The 24,117-nt window shown below is 38.4% G+C and overlaps 1 long non-coding RNA gene across 1 annotated transcript; it reads left to right on the top strand.

The window, feature by feature from the left end:
- Positions 1-14,196: 14,196 nt before the first annotated feature.
- On the top strand, positions 14,197-15,510 carry LOC131173192 (uncharacterized). The gene is made up of 3 exons (XR_009143433.1): positions 14,197-14,284; positions 14,732-14,789; positions 15,366-15,510. It is a non-coding gene; the product is annotated as an uncharacterized LOC131173192 (long non-coding RNA).
- Positions 15,511-24,117: the final 8,607 nt, after the last annotated feature.

The following is a 24,117-nucleotide window of genomic DNA, read 5'->3' on the forward strand; positions in this document are numbered from 1 at the left end:
CTTGATTCCGGCTCTACTTGTTTATAGGCTAATGCTAAAATTATATGTTCTACTGCTATTCCCTTGCATGGAGATAAATTTTAATGTGTTAGTAATTAGTCTTTTAGGATAAGAATTGCGATAATAAGCATGATTGGAATTAATTCTGGAAAAGTTTCTAGTGAGGGACATCTCCTAGACTATGATAAATTATAAAGTTAATTAGTAAGCCTAATTAGGTAAGGCAAGAGGACCTAAAAGTAAATTGTAGTAATATATCTGCCCTAGATGGAAGTAAAGGTATTACTGTTGATAGATGTCAGTAAGTACCATAATCAAAATAAATTTAAGATATTAGTGGATTTGAAAGAAATAAGACATAGGGAAGTTTGCTCTATTGGGATGTATCGTAGTAACTATGCAATATTCTTGATGTTTGTGCTGTAAGCTGCAGATTACACTATTGACTTGAGATTTATTGTGTAGAGCTACGTACTACCCAATAGTACATAAGGATAAGAATAGTTATAAATGATTTTCGCTCTGGTACAAATATACCATAATAGAGTTTTATTACTAGAACTGAGTTTGAAAATCCTAATTCGGGATTTAAAACTCTATAATTAGAATATCAAAATATCATGGTTGCAAGGTAGTGAGAGTTAAAGACTCCGTTACCCTAGCATGAATTACAGTACATCAGGAATTGTTATGGGACTAGAGATTTTAGCATGGTAAAAATTTAAAAATAACACCTATAGGACTAAGTCATGCAGTCTCCGATATGGAGTTTATAGTTGTTCTGGTATTGCAATGGATCTTTTGCTCAATGTTTAGTAAGGAACAGTATTCTATTTGTGTAACGGTAAGACACAAAATGTCATTTGTTTCCCTAGAAGAGACAGGATGCTATGGATGACAATTATAACTTATAAAACAGTTAAGAAATGATATTCTACTGATAACAGTAATTCGATAGGAACTAGTTGGTCAGGTATTCTTTAAGAAGAGCATAATTTTATTGTGCGGATTATAAGGATTAGATTAGAATTCAAGTGGAACTTTTGAATAGCATGGGAAACAGGAGAGTCCGGTAGACTTCCTTTTTAAGATTAAAGAATTATTTATGGTTAAAAAGTAAAAAGTAATGATCACAGACCAGCGGAAAATAAGCTATAGAATATTTATAGATAAAAGAGTTGTGGAAGTAAAAATTAGAATAGTTAGTGCGAATATAATAAAGAAACATTATGAATATTAGTTAAAGTGTTGACTAGAATGGTCAGAGGACCAAATTAAGTAATATTGAAGTATAGTGGATTTATTAAGGACGATAAGAGGTACTAAATTACGACTCGACAGCCAAGTTAAGGAAGAAGATAAGATTGAGGAATAAAATAATCAAAGTTAAGCTGTGAAATGAAAAGAAACAAATAGAACAGTAAGAAATGAGAAAAACACTAGATGAGAATTTGCCACCAGGGCAAACAACTTACTTAAGACGCATAATGATATCCCGAACTATTTTATCAAGAAGGAAATAAGTTAAACAAAAGCAAACAAGATAGTGCAAAATGACACATAGGCCGTAGTCATAAATGGAGATGGTAAGATAATGGTTATGGACCTATGGCTAAGAAAGAGATAAGCAGTTCATATATGACTAACAAGGTCATTTAAAAAAAAAACTACAAAAGAAAATAATTGCTAAAATAACAACAAGAAAAGACTAAAATATTCTAAACTAAACTGAAGGATGCATCAAATGATCAAAAGATTTGATAAGAAAAGAGTAAAATTTAGTTCTCACCTATAGGATCATACGAGGTCCTAGAAAGAGTGGATCCACTAGCACACAGATTTGTTTACTTCTAAAATTGAAATGAATTTGAATCTAACTTATGATAGAAGCTCATAAGAAATTTGGCACACGAGGTGAACAATCGATGAGTAAATAGTATTGGATAAAGTGCTAAGGAACCATCATTCAGGCCAGGAAGCTATTTGAAAGCATGAATAGGATATGAGGAGACAGCACCCACAATTGTTCAGAGACTGATACCAGGTAAAATTTCGAGGACGAAATTATTTTAAGGGGGGAAGAATTGTAACACCCCCATTTGCATAGCCTGGTATATTTCACTATTTCGGTGACCGGTGTCAGTCCGGACAATTAAGGGGATTAGAACCATACTTAAGACAACTAAATAAGCCATAAACACAAATAATTAGTAATTGCCAATTAGTTAAGTGTAAATAAGAAAAACAGAACATAAGAAGTTAAACGAGCCCAGAGTCACAATGATGGGTGACCGTCTCGGGAACGACTGTGAAGTCATTTTAAACTCCAATTTCGAACCGTAAAAAGTGACGCTGCGGTCCTTAGGACCCTCATGAACACAGTGGAATAGAGAAAATCACGAAAAAGAACTGTTAAGCCAGTCAAAGAATTAGGTCAGGGAGCCAGAAGAAATATTGGATTATTTGCAAACCGGGATGAACTGGCGAGGGGCAATTTGGTCAATTGACCCCGAGAGCTGACTCCTGACCTAACTGTCAAATAAAATCGGGGAAAAGAAAATTTCAGAATCGAGAATTAAATTGAAGAACTAATAGAAAAATATGAAAAAAAAAAGAAGAGAAAAATGAGAAAAGTAAATGGGTGATGACATCATGCATGACCTCATGCATGATATCATAAAAGAATTAATTAAATTATTTATTAAATTACATTTTGTGGTCTTCCATAAGCCAAGTTTATAAAATAAAAGAAAAGAAAAAAATAATTAAAAGTCATCTTTTTCATAAAAAAAAAAGTGACTCTCTCTTTCCCTCTCCCAAAGCTCACTCTCAAACCTCCATTAGAGCTCTTAGCTCAAGCTTTATACACCATAAATTAACCATAAGTTCCCCTAAAATTCTCCACTAAACCTCATCCTTGCATCTTGAAGAGTATAGAGGAGCAAGAAAAAGAAAGAAAATTAGTGAAAAGGGGAGTTAGAAATTGCTACACAAAGGTTGGTATTCTAACTCTTAATTTTCTGTTTTAAATGCATGTTTAGTGACTTAAATGAACTTAGGAACTAAGGAAATGAAGAGAAATCAATTGTTGAAGGACTAAACTGAATTTCGCCCTGTTGAAGGGGAGTATGATTTTGTATGGTTTGATGGAGTTAAATGAGTTTAGAAGCTTTATTTAGTTGATTGATTAGGATTAAAACCATTAAATGTAGTTAAATACAATAATTTAGTAAGTTAGGGTTTTGGGACTTAGGGTTTGTGAACCAAAAATGTAAGAAATGAGTAAATGGCATGTTTGACCTATTGTGAAGTGAAAAATGGTCAATTGTGACCAAATGAGTTGTGTTTGAATTATTAGAAGTGAAGTCAAATTCGTAGGGTAAATGGTCATGCTGCTGGCAGCATGACCAAGCCAACTTTGAAGGATCAAAACGGAAATTTTACAAGTCCAATTGATATGCCACCAATTGCAGATGAAAATAGACATAAAATGACACAATTTTCATTAAGGAACCATGCCAAAAAACTGACCAAAACCTAGTGAACAAATTGACCAAAGTTGAGTAAGAGCGATGCCATGCTGATAAATCGACCAAATGAATAGTAACTATTCATTTGGTCATAACTCGAGCTAGGCAGGTCAAAATGACCTGAAATTTTACCAGTAATTAGATAAGATATAGATCTAAAACTTTCATGAAGAACACCAACCCAAATTATGCCATTAACCTAATCAAATTATTGAGCAAATTTGAGTTACTGAACCTGTAAAACTGCAGATTTCCATTTGAACAGTAAAGTTCCCATGGCTATAACTCTCTCTAGAAAACTCCGATTTAGGCGATTCTTGAACCGATGGAAACCTAAGACATAGTAGAACATTTCGTATGAAGGAAATTAGACCAAATTATGGACTTAACTTGATCAAATTACTAAACGAAGTTGGATTAAAAATCTGCCAGAACCAAAATAGAAGTATGAACAGTGCACGTGAACAGTAACTGTATTTTGGCCATAACTTGAGCTACAAAACTCCAATTGGGGTGATCAAAAAATGAGAATACACTTAAGACAATAAGAAACATTTTCTATGAAGGAAGGCTTGCCAAATTCTAAGAGTAAAAGGACCAATGAAACAGTGCAACTTAGGACTCTAAAACCGAAAATTGGCAATTTTGCCTAAAAGACCTAAGCTTTGAGAAAATGACCAAAACCAACAAAGTTAATGACCAAAATATGGTATGTGGGTGAAGTTGGAGTTCCCATACCTATTAAGCCTTAAAAAGTCAACAATTTGACTTGAATAGAATAGTGAATAGTAACCCGAAACACAAATTTTCAAGAACATCGAATTTAGCACGTTAGAGCTAGGTAAAAGTGAAGTTAAATTTATTATTGAATTTATGCTAAGTTATGGTACTGAAACACTGCGAAATTGTGTGTTTCAGTGCAAAAGAATACCGGGACAGAACCCGAGGAGTCGAGTCAAGGCCAACAGGCGACTCGTTTGAGGTTTGTGCACAACTAACACTTTTGTTACTTTTCAATTCCAAATTGATTTGAAATAAATTTATTGTATGATTTATGATTTTGTTGTGTTGAGAATTTTAACTTATTGAATGAAATTGTATAATTTGAATATAAATTTTCTTATGCATTTAAGGATTTATTGCATTGTTTTGAGGATTGTAAATTTTAAGTTTGATGTGTTGCCAACCTTGAGCATGAATTTATGATGATTAAATATGTTGATTTGTAAATACTTTGTAAATAGAAATTGTTTTGAATATGATTTGAAACCACAGTTGACATGACAAAATATGTTGTGAATTCTCATTAGCTTGTCTAGTGAGATAACTCCTCCACTTGATGGGGCGAGTTTCTTCCTCTCTGGCTTGCCAGTTGGGGAATGATGTGAATGAGTACTCATATATACTAGCTAGTCTTTGTTTCTCTCTTTTAGCCTCGGTTATTGGGAGTATGTGAAATGCCGTGGTGTACAACACGGCATCTGTTCGAATTTTGGGTCATGGGTTCGACTGTGTGTATTGTTGGCAACGCCCTTTAAATTATGCATAATTTGATAAATTGTGATTGAAATAAATAATTTGTTAATGATTCAAAAATTTTTGCATTGTCTCGGAATTTAAAAGAAATGTTAATAAATAGTTACTATTTGATCAAAATGTTATTCGAATGTGTAACACCCCTGATTTTTTTATATATTATTATTGGGCTTCGTGTAGGTATCTCAATTCGCGGAAATTCGACAGTTGTCCGGATCTGTGAATTTCCGGCCAGACAGACCAGCTACCGGAAAAGTCTCCGAATTGGATCGAGATTTTGGCTACCCCACCATTGTTAGGCATCCCGAGCACGTTCCCGAAGTCGGAATCGGCAAAGGTAAACCCGAACCTTGCTTTTTCGTAATTTTCTAGTCCTTAAATAGGATTAAAAATCCATAAAATATTCGTGGTAGCTTAGAAAATTACGATTTTTTTTGCAATAGTTTAGTAATATTTCTAAGGACCGCGGGGCAGAGTTTTATAATTTTTAGAGCTTATTTGAGCAGTTTTTGCAAAAATGATCAATTATAAGGACTAAATTGAAATTTTACATATTGTGATGGATGATTGATTTGATGGGCCCAGGAGGGGCTGTGTGATGTGATTGAGTTGTGGATATATGGATTGTGGATATAGAAGTGTGTTTTGAGCCCTTTTACAGGTTGGGTAGGTCCTAGGTATAGGGGAGAGTCTGCCAGATTTTCGGCATGACTTAGGACGTATTGGGTCTTTTCTTGATTTGTATTGAGTCATTTGTATTAAATGATTGTAATAAAATTGTCAGGTGAGCCAGGACAGCCTTCTTCCTCCGCCCACCTCGGTGACCACCATCAAGTCTGTGAGTAAAATATTAATTTTAATTGTAATTTCGATATTATTATATGTTCAGCATGCCCATGCATCACTTATATGCATATATTTATGTAGTTAAACTCTAGGCACGATTTATGATGCATTGATAACTATTAAAGTGCCATGATGTTGTTGTGGTAATTTGGAGCAGTGTGCGTGCGTTGGCGTGCGTGTGATGTGGTGTGGACTATGGATAGGACGGGTAGTCACGGCTTGAGTTCTTCGCTGGGACCCGATCCTTCGAGGGGTAGTCACGGCTTGAGTTCTTCGATGGACCCTCGATTTGGTTTATTAAGCGAAAGTCCGGCTTGAGTTCTTCACGGCACCAAAGTTGGATTTAAGAGAGTCAGATAGGGATCACTCCCATATGTTATGATTGATGCTACAGGGTGCGTGAGTGCTCCAAATTACCTTTTTGATGTTATGATGTGAAAATGATGTTGATGTTGCATTTCACTCTACAGGGTGCATTAGTTTTAGATAGTTATAGAGATTATGGTTAAAATTGATATTTTACTCTCTCGAGTGACGCTCACTCCTGTTCAATATTTTTTTCAGGCTACAAGAGGATTTTATTTTTGGTTAACCTGCTTTTCTCCTTCGCAGGTTGTTTATCAATATTTGTGTAATTTTATTTACTCCTAGAATTTCCGCATGTGTTAGAAGTATTTATTTGATTATGGTCTGTAATATTATTATCATGTTGGACCTGTAAACATATAATGATATGTATGTTTGATGGATTGGATGAGGGAGCTGAGCTCCCATTTATTTTTATGAGGATATGAGTATGTGGAGGGTGAGCTGAGCTCCCCAATTGAGTATTTATTATGTTTACAGGTCGGGTGAGTCGAAAACTCCCCGTTGGAAAGTCCATTTTATGGCCGGACTCTGTCCGTTTGGTTTCTTGAAATTGGGCCCAAATGGGCCTTAGAGTTGGGTTAATGAACAGTTAGGCTTACTACGGGCCTCGGGGGCTTTAGGCTGGCCCAGGTCCTAGTGCCGGTCCGGCCCATAGGTTGGGTCGTGACAGAATGAATAATTTGTATGAATGAAAATGTTGATTTCTGAAGGTCATGGATTTTGAAGAATTTAGAAATTTTAAAATTCTATTTGTTATGAATTGTCAAGCATAAATTGTATTAAGTTTTAAATTATTAGTTTGTGCACCACTGAGTTCACCACTCAGCGATAGCTTGTTATGCTGTCGCAGACATAGAGATTAGAGGAACAGCAGATTGAGCTGCTGAGGACAGGGGAGCCACCTGCTAGAAGTTATCGGGTATAATTTATACCCTGACTGTAAATATTCATTTTGATGTATGTATTGCACGTAATTGTATGGACATGTAAAATCGATCTTGAGCAGCTTGTACAAAGTTTGTATAAAGTTATAATATTTATTGTAGTTTGAAATTCTCTTAATGTAAATTTTGTAATGATGTATTTAAATTGTTTTGTTTCTAATGAAATATGAATGATATTGATTGACAGTATTTTGAGAATTATTGAACTTGTGAATTTGAGAAATTGATTGAAATTGAGTATGAAATTGAAGCAGTTGTTGAGAAAAATTTTTAGAAGTGCTTTTTACAGTATTTGAAGAATCATTTTCTCAAAATACAGAGGAACTCACAAAATTTTTATAAAATTTGCGGAAAAAGAAAATGGGGTAAAATTTCCAACTAGATTTAATTTAACTAAATGTTTTAAGTACTTATTAGAAAATGCTCACCACTTGTCAAAAATAAAAAAAAAATTGTTTTAAAATCCCTTGTAGGGTACTTAATGAGTTATCGGTAGGTGAAGTTCGGTAGTTCATTAGGTATTCTACGGGATCATGTTATACCTTACAGAGGGGTAAGGTGTGACAGAGCGTGTTAGGAAGATCGAAAAAGAAAGGAGGTCGGATAGCAAAAAGAATAAGACAAACTTCCGCTAACCGTCGTCATAATCAGAGCCGAGGTAGTTAAAGCGTGGCAGACGAGATCCCCACCGCACGCCTCAGAATCGCCCGCATTACTGATAAGTGCCACAGTATGTCACGACAGTGCTGCACATCTCAATCTCCACCGTTGATCTCATTTGTAAGGACGAGTCCGGAGCCCTTGGATCAAAGAAGAAGACGACAAGACCGGCGCTTTTTATTCCCAGCCCTCGGATCGCCCCGGACAAGAGAATTTGGGACCGTCAGATTAGAAGAAGAAAATGACAAATATTCTGAAGGGGATCTCGGCCGTCCGTTCTGATTCTCTTTAATTCCTGTGCTTCAGATCATGTCCTTTGAAATCCTGACCCTCCATCTCCCTCAAAATAGATCCTGACCCTTCAAGGGAAGCACCCGGTTCCTATAAAAACCTGCATGAAAAACTGTACAAGGGACGAAAAAAAGAATAGGGAATATAGCGGAAGGACTCTGAAACTTAATTCAGCTCATTACTCTGCTATCCTTGAGCTTTCATAAGAAAGACTTTTGAAACCTGTTTTCTGAAGTATTTTCTTGCAAAGGGATTTCTGAATACTGAAACTTTCCATTTTCAGTTCGTTCATTATCCTGTGACATTCTCAATATTTGTGTAATTTTATTTACTCCTAGAATTTCCGCATGTGTTAGAAGTATTTATTTGATTATGGTCTGTAATATTATTATCATGTTGGACCTGTAAACATATAATGATATGTATGTTTGATGGATTGGATGAGGGAGCTGAGCTCCCATTTATTTTTATGAGGATATGAGTATGTGGAGGGTGAGCTGAGCTCCCCAATTGAGTATTTATTATGTTTACAGGTCGGGTGAGTCGAAAACTCCCCGTTGGAAAGTCCATTTTATGGCCGGACTCTGTCCGTTTGGTTTCTTGAAATTGGGCCCAAATGGGCCTTAGAGTTGGGTTAATGAACAGTTAGGCTTACTACGGGCCTCGGGGGCTTTAGGCTGGCCCAGGTCCTAGTGCCAGTCCGGCCCATAGGTTGGGTCGTGACAAATGTGGTATCAGAGCTTAGGCTCCAGATTCATAGGGAAAAATCATCTAAGTGTTGGGAAGAGTCTACTAGGAGTCACATGCGGAGTATAGGATTCTGTTTCGTCTTTTCCTGTAATTCTTTGTTTCTAGATTCTATGTATTACCTCGGGAAATATAAGATTACCTCAGTTAGTGTCTTGATTTTCGTGGAGTACATAGAAATGTGAAATAGAGTTAGTAGACGTGTGAGGTCTATCATGAGGATACGTACTCCAAGAAATGTTATATTTTTGTCAGTATGGGTTTAAATGGTGTGCCCATTTCGTGTAAGGCACGAGTACATAAAAGTGAGTCTTAAAAGTACGGTTGCCTTAGATAAGGATGAGGATACTACTCTTCGGCATCGGTAGATGACCCAATGTAATAAGTTTGTGATAATAGAAGATTCAGGAGAGATAAGAAATTAGGAGACCTAGTCTGTCAGGACGTATCGTAGTAACTATACAATGTTCTCGATGTCTGCTCTGTAAGCTGCAGATTACAGTACCGACATGAGATTATTGTGTAGAGCTGCGTGCATCCCCATGGTGCTCCATAATGAGGGTGTTTGAGATGGCTTCTGTTTTGGTACAGTTATGCCAGAACAGAGCTCTCAGATTTGCAGAGGAGTTGGGAACTCTTGGTTAAGAGTCTAGAGTTAGAATATTGAAAGGTCACGGTTGGGTGATAACTAGAGTCGGTGACTCGATTACTGACATGAGCTAGAGTTACATCAAGAGTTGCCATCGGACTGCAGGTTTGGACTAGTTGCAAAGTAAAGGTGACACTTATAGAGTGAGAATAGTATACCTTGTGTGTATCAGTATGGAATAAAGTACAACTCTACTACCTAGAGAAGGTCGAAACTATGAATTGATGATTTATAGAGCTATGATATGATAAAAGAGTCATTAACTTGACATGGTTCTGGCAAGGTGGTAGATGTAGTACCTTTGTTGCGAGCAAGTTAGGATATAGTCCTATCTTTCGTAATGGATCGAATGTTATTACTGATAATGATGACTTATGGAATAGTGTCCCAGATGGGACTGTAGAGTGTGGTAGAGAGTAGTTGGCTCGGGTATCCTGGAGAGGATACAAGTTCCATTATAGGAATCATATATAATCAGATCATGATGGATGTAAGTCCTTTGAATTGGACGACAGGTTTGGGTGCCCGGAATCTTAAGTTTTGGCTAGTTGAGTAAACATGGAAAATAATAATTATAATAGTGTTAAGAGTAATAAATTAGCGAAGATAAATCACAGAAGGCCAATGGATAAAGAAAGTGCAGAATGAAAGTTTGGACAATTGATTGCAGATGCAATATAATCTAAATGCTAGTGGAAGTACTAGCTAGAGTGGTCAAAGGACCAAATCTGAGTAGCACAGACATATGATAACGCGATAGAGACTCTGAAAGATATAGTTAGCAAATCGCTATTATATTAGGAAAAAGAATGGAACCAGGGATAGAATAGTCAAGTTCTATTTTGGGTAAGACAAAGGAAATAAATGAAAGGACAACCTAAAGAGCGCATAATAAAAGGAACAAAGTTAAGATATAGGATAGGCTAAGCGTTATTCTTGGCAAGGAGAATGACAAGGATGGAAAACCCAAAATGGGACCACATTAGTGAGAAAAGTGATGGAGGTATGGAATACAATAATAATGAGTAAATGTTAGAAGGTGTGCGATGGTATTGCGGACTACCTAAATAGGTAGAGAAAGAGAAGTTAGTAAGCAGTAAGTTGAATAAAAGTCAGTCTAAGGGATCAAATATGTATGATGAGAGGAAAAGAATGATAGATAATGACACATAGGTTTTAGGTTAGACTTTTGAGATAGTGAGAAGGTAGTTAGAGGTTCGTTATGAATGTCAGGCAAACATTTTTAGTGTGATCAACAGAATCACTTTGTAGTGAAGCAATAACGACAGGACAATAGTAGGGGTAGAACGAAAAGTGACAAGTCTGGATGGTTATAAATCACTAGAAAGTTCAAGGATCAAATTAATGACCCTAGATAAGGGTGGAATTAGTGTTGGAAGAATTTATTAGTGAGAGAAATCTTTTAGGAATCAACAAAAGTTAAGGGCACAATAAAAACGATGATAGATATAAATCATAGGTCGAGTATAAGTAAAGTTAATAAATTATAAATTATTATGTCAAGAAGGAAAATGGTACGGTAAAGGGTTCATGCAGATGATACCTTATAGGTAGAGCATAATTGTGCTAGGAGATGATGAAATTTGGAGAGAAAGACCAAGAAACTTAGGTGAAACGTTATAATATGACAATCGGGTGTAGTTGAATATAAGAGGATATTTTCTTTCTTTTCAAGTTTAGCTTGTGCTTTTGGTTCTAGAAGGTTATATAAGGAACAGAAACTGAGTCAAGGAGACCTAGTTATTGAGAGTTTGGTAGGCACAAATTCATACATAATTTCCTGATATGAGAATGACAGTAAGTGCATACCTAGTATTAAGTATGAAAGGACAAACAGAGTAATGACAGAGTTAAATTGAGTTAGCTACTAAGGCTTGTAACTGCTTTAAACTATGAGCTAGAGGAAATACTAATTGTGGATGAGTTTCAATAGATGAAATTATTGCTAATGGGTAATTTGAGGTTGAAGTTTGGAAAGTTGTGGGCAGTATATGTGATTATATTAAAGAGAATAAACACGTGAAGTATCTTATTTAGAATTAAGGCATGACATACATTTCCCACAGCCGTGTTAGTTCAGATGGAACTTATAGTTTCTTGAGCTCCTATCCATCCAGATGAGCAATTTCCTACTAAGGCTGGTAGGGAATGATAATGTTCGATAGTTAAGTTGGGAAGGGGTTACAAAACCGAAGTTTCTCTGGTTAATTATAAGTGTTACAAAAGGTGAAGAATGTGCTGGCAGGAGTAAGCCGTAAGGTTAGAATTTTCGAAGTAATGGAACTAGTAATCAAGATAAGACTAAGAAATAAAAAGAAAGTTAAAGTTGATGATGTGATAGACGTCTTTGAAGGAAAAGGTGTAAGGATGAGATATGACTAAAATTAAGGAATAAGTACAGCAGGTTGAAAAGATACCAACAATACCAAAAATAGGAAAAGAGAAGTGGATAAGATGCAAAGGACAGGAAGAGAGCTCGATAGAGTCAGTTATAATGACGAGGATAAGGAGTGTCTAACCACTGCCCCTGTGTTAACACTACCTATGAGCGGTGAAGGATACACCGTAATCGTGGACGCCTCCAGAGTTGGCCTAGGGTGTGTTTTGATGCGGAATGGAAAAGTAGTGGCTTATGCTTCAAGGCAGCTGAAAAGGCATGAGCAGAACTATCCCACCCATGATTTTGAAATGGCGGTTGTAGTCTTTGCACTAAAAAATCTGGAGACACTACCTGTATGGTGGAGTGTGCGAGATATACACCGACCATAAGAGTTTGAAGTACATCTTCCAACAGAGGGATTTAAACTTGAGACAGAGGAGATGAATGGAGCTCGAAGACTATGATTACACCATCCAAGCACCACCACAGGAAGGCTAATGTAGTAGCAGATGCTTTAAGCGAGAAAATCTTCCGCGATTTGGCGCACATTTCAGAGAAGAGACCGTTGATTCAGAAGTACATGAGTTGATGGATCAAGGTTTAATCCTACATCTTTCAGATGAGGGGTATTGTTGGCTCATTCTTGGTGAGGCGGACTTGCAGACAGAGTTAGAGTTTCCCAAAGACAGAGACCAACAATTAATGAAGATCATAGAAAGAGTACAAAGAAGGTGAAGGTGGTGAGTTTGAATTTGCCAATGATCGCTCCATACTGCAAGGTTCTATGATATGTGTGCCCGATGTGGACAACCTCATAGATGAAATCATTCGAGAGGCACACTATACACTGTACAATGTCCTCCCAGGTTCCACCAAGATGTACCATGACGTGAAAGATAGCTATTGGTGGAATGGCATGAAGAGAGACATAGCACTTTGTGTCCAAGTGCTTGACTTGTCGAAGGTGAAGTTTGAACACCGAGACCGTCGTGAAGTTGCAAGAGCTCCCTATCCCGTAATGGAAGTGGGAAATGATTTCTATGGATTTTGTGGATCAAGGTTGCCTCGTACCACGCGAGGATATGACTCGATATGGGTAATTGTAGACCGCTTGACCAAATCACCACTCACTTCTTACAGAAGACTACATACTGTGGCACAAGATGCGGCTCTACATTCGAGAAATAGTCGATTGCATGGAGTTTCGGCTTCCATAATATCCGACGAGGCCCCGATTCACTTCTCGGTTTTGGAGAAAGTTGCAGAGGCACTTGGCACACGCTTGAACTTCATGACGGCTTTCCACCCTCGCATGACGGACAACTGAAAGGACAATCCAAACATCGAAGACATGCTTCGCATGAGTGTTTTGGATTTTGGAGGTCAATGGGATGAGCAATAGCTTTGGTGGAGTTTGCCTACAACAACGATTATCACTCCAAAGATAGGATGGCACCCTATGAGGCACTATATGGAAGAAAGTGTAGGTCTCTCTGTGTTGGACAGAAATGGGGAAGCGAAGGTGCATGATGTAGACCTAGTGCAAGACACTTGAGGTAGTTCCTTTAATCGAGCAGCAGCGACTTTTCATGGCGAGAAGAGTTATGCGGACCCGCACGGAGGGATGTGGAGTTTGCGATGGCGACTATGTATTCTGAAGGTTTCTCCAATGAAGGAGTCATGAGATTTGGAAAGAAGGGCAAGTTGGCACCTCGGTATATTGGACCTTTTGAGGTTACGGATAGAGTTGGAGCGATTGCCTCACGGTTGGAGCTACCACCCAACCTTTCTCACATTCATCCGTGTTTCACATCTCCATGCTCGGAAATACATTCAGATCCTTCTCATGTACTACAACCGGATGTAATAGAGCTAAAAGAGAACTTGACATTTGAGGAGCAACTGTAGCCATAGTGGACTACCAAGTGAGACAGCTAAGATCAAAGCAGATCCCTATGGTTAAGGTTTTGTGGAAGAGCCATCGGTGGAAGAGTGCACACAGGAGTCGAGCGGGACATGCGTAGCAAGTACCCTTATCTGCTCAATGTGTAATCATATACTTTATTACGCCTTGTGTAAAATTCGAGGACGAATTTTTACGTAAGGGGAAGAATGTAACACCCACGATTTTTATATATTATTATTGGGCTTGTGTAGGTATCTCAATTCGCGGAAATTCGACGGTTGTCCGGATCTGTGAATTTCCGGCGAACAGACCACTCTGGAAAAAGTCTCGAATTGGATCGAGATTTTGGCTACCCCACCATTGTTAGGCATCCCGAGCACGTTCCCGAAGTCGGAATCGGCAAAGGTAAACCCGAACCTTGCTTTTTCGTAATTTTCTAGTCCTTAAATAGGATTAAAAATCCATAAAATATTCGTGGTAGCTTAGAAAATTACGATTTTTTTTGCAATAGTTTAGTAATATTTCTAAGGACCGCGGGGCAGAGTTTTATAATTTTTAGAGCTTATTTGAGCAGTTTTTGCAAAAATGATCAATTATAAGGACTAAATTGAAATTTTACATATTGTGATGGATGATTGATTTGATGGGCCCAGGAGGGGCTGTGTGATGTGATTGAGTTGTGGATATATGGATTGTGGATATAGAAGTGTGTTTTGAGCCCTTTTACAGGTTGGGTAGGTCCTAGGTATAGGGGAGAGTCTGCCAGATTTTCGGCATGACTTAGGACGTATTGGGTCTTTTCTTGATTTGTATTGAGTCATTTGTATTAAATGATTGTAATAAAATTGTCAGGTGAGCCAGGACAGCCTTCTTCCTCCGCCCAGCCGCCTCAGTGACCACCGTCAAGTCTGTGAGTAAAATATTAATTTTAATTGTAATTTCGATATTATTATATGTTCAGCATGCCCATGCATCACTTATATGCATATATTTATGTAGTTAAACTCTAGGCACGATTTATGATGCATTGATAACTGTTAAAGTGCCATGATGTTGTTGTGGTAATTTGGAGCAGTGTGCGTGCGTTGGCGTGCGTGTGATGTGGTGTGGACTATGGATAGGACGGGTAGTCACGGCTTGAGTTCTTCGCTGGGACCCGATCCTTCGAGGGGTAGTCACGGCTTGAGTTCTTCGCTGGGACCCTCGATTTGGTTTATTAAGCGAAAGTCCGGCTTGAGTTCTTCGCTGGCACCAGGTTGGATTTAAGAGAGCTGTATAGGGGATCAGCTCCCATATGTTATGATTGATGCTACAGGGTGCGTGAGTGCTCCAAATTACCTTTTTGATGTTATGATGTGAAAATGATGTTGATGTTGCATTTCACTCTACAGGGTGCATTAGTTTTAGATAGTTATAGAGATTATGGTTAAAATTGATATTTTACTCTCTGAGTCGAACGCTCACTCCTGTTCAATATTTTTTTCAGGCTACAGGAGGATTTTATTTTTGGTTAACCTGCTTTTCTCCTTCGCAGGTTGTTTATCAATATTTGTGTAATTTTATTTACTCCTAGAATTTCCGCATGTGTTAGAAGTATTTATTTGATTATGGTCCATAATATTATTATCATGTTGGACTGTAAACATATAATGATATGTATGTTTGATGGATTGGATGAGGAGTGAGCTCCCATTTATTTTATGAGGATATGAGTATGTGGAGGGTGGTGAGCTCCCCAATTGAGTATTTATTATGTTTACAGGTCGGGTGAGTCGAAAACTCCCCGTTGGAAAGTCCATTTTATGGCCGGACTCTGTCCGTTTGGTTTCTTGAAATTGGGCCCAAATGGGCCTTAGAGTTGGGTTAATGAACAGTTAGGCTTACTACGGGCCTCGGGGGCTTTAGGCTGGCCCAGGTCCTAGTGCCGGTCCGGCCCATAGGTTGGGTCGTGACAGAATGAATAATTTGTATGAATGAAAATGTTGATTTCTGAAGGTCATGGATTTTGAAGAATTTAGAAATTTTAAAATTCTATTTGTTATGAATTGTCAAGCATAAATTGTATTAAGTTTTAAATTATTAGTTTGTGCACCATGAGTTCACCACTCATGATAGCTTGTTATCTTTGTCATGGACATAGAGATTAGAGGAACAGCAGATTGAGCTGCTGAGGACAGGGGAGCCACCTGCTAGAAGTTATCGGGTATAATTTATACCCTGACTGTAAATATTCATTTTGATGTATGTATTGCACGTAATTGTATGGACATGTAAAATCGATCTTGAGCAGCTTGTACAAAGTTTGTATAAAGTTATAATATTTATTGTAGTTTGAAATTCTCTTAATGTAAATTTTGTAATGATGTATTTAAATTGTTTTGTTTCTAATGAAATATGAATGATATTGATTGACAGTATTTTGAGAATTATTGAACTTGTGAATTTGAGAAATTGATTGAAATTGAGTATGAAATTGAAGCAGTTGTTGAGAAAAATTTTTAGAAGTGCTTTTTACAGGTATTTGAAGAACTGTTTTCTCAAAATACAGAGGGAACTCTGTCAAAATTTTTATAAAATTTGCGGAAAAAGAAAATGGGGTAAAATTTCCAACTAGATTTAATTTAACTAAATGTTTTAAGTACTTATTAGAAAATGCTCACCACTTGTCAAAAATAAAAAAAAAAATTGTTTTAAAATCCCTTGTAGGGTACTTAATGAGTTATCGGTAGGTGAAGTTCGGTAGTTCATTAGGTATTCTACGGGATCATGTTATACCTTACAGAGGGGTAAGGTGTGACAGAGCGTGTTAGGAAGATCGAAAAAGAAAGGAGGTCGGATAGCAAAAAGAATAAGACAAACTTCCGCTAACCGTCGTCATAATCAGAGCCGAGGTAGTTAAAGCGTGGCAGACGAGATCCCCACCGCACGCCTCAGAATCGCCCGCATTACTGATAAGTGCCACAGTATGTCACGACAGTGCTGCACATCTCAATCTCCACCGTTGATCTCATTTGTAAGGACGAGTCCGGAGCCCTTGGATCAAAGAAGAAGACGACAAGACCGGCGCTTTTTATTCCCAGCCCTCGGATCGCCCCGGACAAGAGAATTTGGGACCGTCAGATTAGAAGAAGAAAATGACAAATATTCTGAAGGGGATCTCGGCCGTCCGTTCTAATTCTCTTTAATTCCTGTGCTTCAGATCATGTCCTTTGAAATCCTGACCCTCCATCTCCCTCAAAATAGATCCTGACCCTTCAAGGGAAGCACCCGGTTCCTATAAAAACCTGCATGAAAAACTGTACAAGGGACGAAAAAAAGAATAGGGAATATAGCGGAAGGACTCTGAAACTTAATTCAGCTCATTACTCTGCTATCCTTGAGCTTTCATAAGAAAGACTTTTGAAACCTGTTTTCTGAAGTATTTTCTTGCAAAGGGATTTCTGAATACTGAAACTTTCCATTTTCAGTTCGTTCATTATCCTGTGACATTCTCACTTATTGTCTTCGTTATCTTTATTTCTACTCCCGTTATCCAAGCTCAACTTCATTCATACTCGGCTATAATTTTGATCAGTCTGCATTTTAGCAAGGTATTCTTCATTTTAAGGCGAACCTTAGTCTTCAGGTTACTAGCCCGCGGCCCCTATTACGTTCTGTGATCCCGTAGTTAGCTCAATAGATCCGACTGCCCACAGGTGAGTGCTCATTTTTTTTTTTATTAAGTGCTCGTTCTTATTTTACGTATTTCCTTTGTTCTTTATATATATATATATATATATATATATATAATTTTCTCCAAGTTTATATTGCGCTAAAGAACACGAAGAAGGTCATTCTCGAGTTTACTTTCGTGTTGACCAGTCTATTCTTTTTGTTAATCTTTGTTATTCCTGAACGTAAGTCTTCTAGTCCCGAGTAGCATATAAGTGGTCGGATAAAATGTAGGTAACTGTATCTTAAGAGTCTCTTTAAAATAATGAAAGGTCTGAACAATAAGTCGGGAAAATAGTAAGGCCGAATCACTAGAATAATGCAAAAGACAATTGAGTAAGACGTCACAAGGCAGAGTAAAACCGAACCTTAAGATAGGTAAATGGGATAGATCGGGTATCAAAAGGTACTGGTAAGGCGACCACATAGGAAAGTCAGAAAATTCGGTTTGGTATCCCCTGACTAGTTACAAGGAACCAATGAGTTAAAAGAAGCCTTATTCCAAGCCCCGGTATCTTTAAATGCCAGAACCCTTAGTTCTAGGATTTCGTGACGGGTAGCTGTAATCAAGTTTCGAGAGATCGGAAAAGTCCTTATCCGATTCCTATTAAAATAAAAGAGATCAGAGGAGAGTTCTTATCCGATTCTCAATCTAAAATTTTAACAAATATTTAAAAGAGATCGGAGGAGAGTTCTTATCCGATTCTCACTTAAAATTTTAATAAATATTTAAAAGGGAGATCGGAGGAGAGTTCTTATCCGATTTTCAATCTAAAATTTTATCAAATATTTAAAAGAGATCGGAGGAGAGTTCTTATCCGATTCTCACTCAAAATTTTAACGAACATTTAAAGGAGATCGGAGGAGAGTTCTTATCTGATTCTCGCCTAAAATTTTAATAAAAGAGATCGGAGGAGAGTTCTTATCCGATTCTCACTTAAAAACTTTAACAAATATTTAAGAGATCAGAGGAGAGTTCTTATCTGATTCTCAACCTAAAAAATTTATATAAATATTTAAAGGAGATTCGGAGGAGAGTTCTTATCCGGTTCTCAACCTAAAATTTTTAAATATTTAAAGGAGATCGGAGGAGAGTTCTTATCCGATTCCCAAATTAAATTTTAACAAAGACGTAAGATGATTCCCCCTGAAGTAAAATTAATGCGCAACAGCAACTCACTAAGGTTGTCTTATTTACTTATGTATCTGGGTAATCCGGATTAGTAAAAAATCAAATATTCCTTTCGGTCAAAAGGATTAACATTTCCATTCAAACCCTCCTAACTATGATGAACGTGAAGTTAAATCTGCTTACCCTCGTTAAGGGACGAGGTGGGGTGCCTAACACCTTCCCCACCCGTTTATGGACCCCGAACCTAGAATCTCTGTTTTTGAAGTGGTTTTATTTTAACTTACTTTCACAAATGGTTTTCTTTAATTTCCCTCAAAATTAAAGTGGCGACTCCTCACTTTTCCCACTTCGGTGAGTGTTCGTCCAGGCGACCGCAAAACACCTTGCGACAATTGGCACCACTAAGCATTATTGCTTAGTGCGTTGCTTTTGCCACGCATAGGTTCTGGAGAGACCGATAGAGAGCCCAGTAGACCACAGAGTGGGTGAGATCATCTGCAGCTCTGCATAGTGTCTGTGTCACCTCACCGTCTTCAGTGCATTGGTAGGACACTAGGTTTCATTTTGTTATTATGTAATCAAACTTTTATTTTCTCATGTATAATTAAGACTTATGTAATGTATTTTGATATTAATGAAAATAGTGGAAATTGTGTTTAGAAATGGAACATTGAATATTTATTTATGACTTATATATGAATATTATGTGAAATGAATGAATAAGAAATGGAAATATTGTTGAAAAATATTAAGACATTGTTGATGAAATGAAGTTTGGGAATGACTGAAAACATATTGGAAGTGTTTTTCTCAGGTTCCGAAAAACTGTTTTCTCCATTTTTAGCCGGTATTCTACCGGATTTTCTATAAAATTTGCAAAAGCTCAAATAAATTTATGATTTCAATAAATGATTGAAATGAATTATATTTCACAAATTGTACTTCATAACTAAATAATAATAATAATAATAATAAATTAGGAAGAATAAAAATGATTGAATTAAAATAGGGTATTCTGGTACACTGTGTGGCATATATTGCCTGGCTACACTATAGACGGGTAAAGGGTGTCACATTTAGTGATATCAGAGCACGGTTTAGGCGTTTCTGGGCCTAGATTGAGTCCATACCATGCATTGTATTTGTAAGAGTCGAGGTGACACTAATGCAGATCTATTTGTCTTTGTTATTTTGAATAGGATATGGACCCCACATCTCAGAGGGTAGTTGAGGAGGAAGTGGAGAGTCATGCTCCACCTACAGCAGCTAAGACTAGGGGTAGGGGAAAACCTACTCCGCCAGCTCCAGCAGAGCCTGCTCAGCCTCCACAGGCCATGTTCTGGCAAATGGCCGAATTTTTCAGACAAATGGCTGGGATAATGCCACCACCACCACCACCTCCACAGCAGAAATCACATTTAGAAAGATTGAGAAAATTTGGAGCAGTGGATTTCTTTGGCAAGAGAAAAGATGATTCTGTTGCAGCCGAAAATTAGTTGAACAGAACAGGCAGAGTTTTAAAACAACTCCACTGCACTCCAAAGCAAAATCTAGAAGCTGCTGTATCTCTGTTGCAAGATGATGCATATGAATGGTGGGATATGGTGTCCGATGAAATCTGACCGAAGTAATAACTTGAGACTTCTTCCTCTCAGAATTCAAGAAGAAATATGTGGGTAGTGTATACCTGGTAGAGAGAAGAAGAGAGTTTATTAACTTGAGACAGAGACAGCTGACAGTGGCAGAGTATGAAAAGGAATTCGTCAGACTGAGCCACTACGGAAGGGAGATAGTTCCTAATGAGGCCGAAAGGTGTAAGAGATTTGAAGAGGGATTAAATGATAATATAAAGATCATGATCACTGCCTTGGGAATCACATACTTCACCAAGTTAGTGGAAGCTGCTATAAAAGTTGAAAAGGTTAGAATAAGTGAGCAGCCTAGAAGGGAGAGACAGCAGAAGAGGGGCCCGGGTCAGTCTAGCTCATCTCCTGCACCAGGAAAAATGTTCAAAGGTCCACCTGCACAGAGTTCAGGTCAACCTCAAGGTTAGGGTCAGTCTCAGGGGCCCAGGCCACAGTTCACCCCTAGGAAAGGTCAGTCCACACCATCAGTGGGCAGCTCTCCAGGGACGGGGTTCAGGGGATCAGCCCCAACATCTTCTGCATGTCCGCATTACTTGAAGAGGCATAAGGGGGAGTGTTGGAGAGTGAGTGGTGCCTGCTTAAGGTGTGGGTCGACAGAGCATCAGCTGAGAAACTGTCCACGCAGAACTACTTCAACTGCTCCAACACAAGCAGACAGACCTGCTCCTGCACCATAAAGGGGTAGGAAATCTGGCAAATCTGAAACAGTGGGACCATCACAAAGGCCTGCATCTGAGCCAGCAGAGAGGCCTGAGGGCAGACCACCTGTCAGAGCCTACGCCATGAGAGCTCAGGAGGAGCAAAATGCCCCAGACGTCATCAGGGGTACGTTCTCTCTCTATAATACATCTATGCATGCATTGGTGAATCCAGGATCCACTCATTCATACATCTGCATCAACCTACCGGTAGAAAGGGGGATACTAGTAGGGGAGAGTGACCAAGACATTCTAGTCACTAATCCATTGGGCCACAGTATAGTGGTGAACAAAGTGTACAAGGGTTGCCCGTTAAGGATTCAGGGGTATGAATTCTTGGCAGACTTGATTGAGTTGCCTTTCCATGAGTTTGACATAATCTTGGGAATGGACTGGTTGTCACGTCATCAAGCAATGGTTGATTATAAACTGAAGAGGATTTCTTTGAAAACTCCTGAGGGTAATGAGATTACAGTTGTGGGGGAAAGGATAGATTTCTTGTCCAATGTCATATCAGCCACAGTGGCAAGAAAACTGATGAGAAAAGGCTGTGAAGCCTATCTAGCACATGTGATGGATACTAGGCAGGCTAAGCCAGATCTATGTGACATAGCCACAGTAAGAGACTTCCCAGATGTGTTCCCTGAAGAATTACCTGGCTTGCCATCAGAAAGGGAAGTCGAATTTGCTATTGAGATACTGCCGGGTACGACACCAATCTCTATTGCTCCTTATAGGATGGCACCCACAGAATTGAAGGAACTGAAAATCCAGTTACAGGAGTTACTGGATAAGGGGTTCATATGGCCCAGTGTGTCACCATGGGGAGCTCCAGTGCTATTTTTAAAGAAGAAGGATGGGATTTTAAGGTTGTGCATCGATTACCGGCAGTTGAATAAAGTGACTGTGAAGAATAAATATCCGTTGCCTAGAATTGATGATCTGTTTGATCAGTTGAAGGGAGCAAGAGTATTTTCCAAAATTGATCTCAGATCAGGGTATCATCAGTTGAGGGTGAAGGATGCAGATGTGCCAAAAACTGCATTCAGGACCCGGTATGGGCATTATGAGTTCCTGGTGATGCCCTTTGGCCTAACAAATGCACCAGCGGCATTCATGGACCTTATGAACTGTATCTTCCATCCATACCTAGATCGGTTCGTAGTGGTCTTTATTGATGATATTTTGGTATATTCCAAGACCAGGGAAGAACATGATGAGCATTTGAGGATTATTCTGCAAACCCTCAGAGAAAAGAAGCTGTATGCTAAGTTGTCCAAGTGTGACTTCTGGTTGAATGAGATTGTATTCCTTGGACACATAGTGTCAGCTGATGGGATTAGAGTAGATCCCAAGAAAATAGAAGCAATGATGGAATGGAAGCCTCTCAGAAATACAACTGAGGTCAGAAGTTTCTTGGGGCTAGCTGGGTATTATAGAAGATTTGTGAAGGGATTTTCTTTAATAGCTGCTCCAATGGCTAAGTTGTTATACAAGAATGTCAGATTTGACTGGAAGGACAAGTGTCAGACCAGTTTTGAGAAGTTGAAGGCTATGTTGACTGAGGCACCAGTGTTAACACAGCCAGTGTCGGGAAAGGACTTTGTGGTCTACAGCGACGCGTCTCATAATGGGTCAGGGTGTGTATTGATGCAAGAGGGGAAGGTGGTCACTTATGCTTCTAGGCAGCTGAGGCCACATGAATAGAATTACCCTACCCATGATCTAGAACTTGCAGCAATTATCTTCGCATTGAAGATATGGAGGCATTACTTGTATGGTGAAAAGTGTTACATTTACACAGACCACAAAAGCCTAAAATACTTACTAACCCAAAAGGAGCTCAACCTTAGACAAAGGCGATGGATTGAGTTCCTGAAGGACTATGATTGTGTGATTGACTACCATCCTGGGAAGGCAAATGTAGTTGCTGATGCTTTAAGCAGAAAATCTATCACAGCTTTGAGATCATTGAATACCCGTCTATCCTTGATTCGAGATGGAGCTATTTTGGCTGAGTTACAAGTGAGGCCAAACCTGCTACAGCAGATTTTAGATGGGAAGCAAGTAGATGAGAAGTTAAAGGCTATTATGAGCAAAATCCTAGAAGGGAAAGAAATTGACTATGCAGTGAAAACAGATGGGTGTCTGTACTACAAAGGAAGATTATGTTTACCAGATGATAGGGAATTGAAGGCCAGTATCCTGAAAGAGGCACACACCAGTGTTTATACTATGCACCCAGGAAGTATAAAAATGTACCATGATCTGAAGCTTCATTATTGGTGGCCTGGTATGAAGAAAGACATAGCTAACTATGTGACTAAATGCTTGACATGTCAGCAAGTCAAGGCAGAACATCAAGTTCCATCAGGTTTGCTACAGCCTATACGCATACCTGAATGGAAATGGGATCGGGTCACCATGGATTTTGTAAGTGGTCTACCTCTCACCCAGAAGAAGCATGATGCAGTATGGGTGATAGTAGATAAATTGACGAAGTCAGCACACTTTCTGCCAGTTAGGACTGACTACTCACTGGGAAAGTTAGCAGAATTATATATTAGTGAGATAGTTAGACTGCATGGAATTTCACTTTCCATCATATCTAATCGAGACCTAAGGTTTACATTGAGATTTTGGAAGAAGTTGCATGAATTCTTAGGTACACAACTCCACTTCAGCATAGCTTTCCATCCTCAGACGGATGGGCAATCAGAAAGAGTAATCCAGGTAAACAATTGACACCAATTGAACTAATACAAATATTGAACTGAAATGATAATAATAACATGAAATATATATCAGGTCCTTGAGGACATGCTGAAGAGTTGTGTCATTGAGTTTGAGGGAAGTTGGGATAGATACCTCCCACTGGTAGAATTTGCATATAACAATAGCTACCAAGCTAGCATCCAAATGGCCCCGTATGAAGCATTGTATGGGAGAAAATGTAGAACTCCAGTATGCTGGACTGAATTGGGTAAAGATAAACTGGTAGGGCCAGACCTGGTGAAACAGACTGAGGAGAAGGTAAAGCTAATCAAGGCC

Source organism: Hevea brasiliensis, chromosome 14, assembly GCF_030052815.1.
Source record: "Hevea brasiliensis isolate MT/VB/25A 57/8 chromosome 14, ASM3005281v1, whole genome shotgun sequence".
Taxonomy (NCBI): Eukaryota; Viridiplantae; Streptophyta; class Magnoliopsida; order Malpighiales; family Euphorbiaceae; genus Hevea; species Hevea brasiliensis.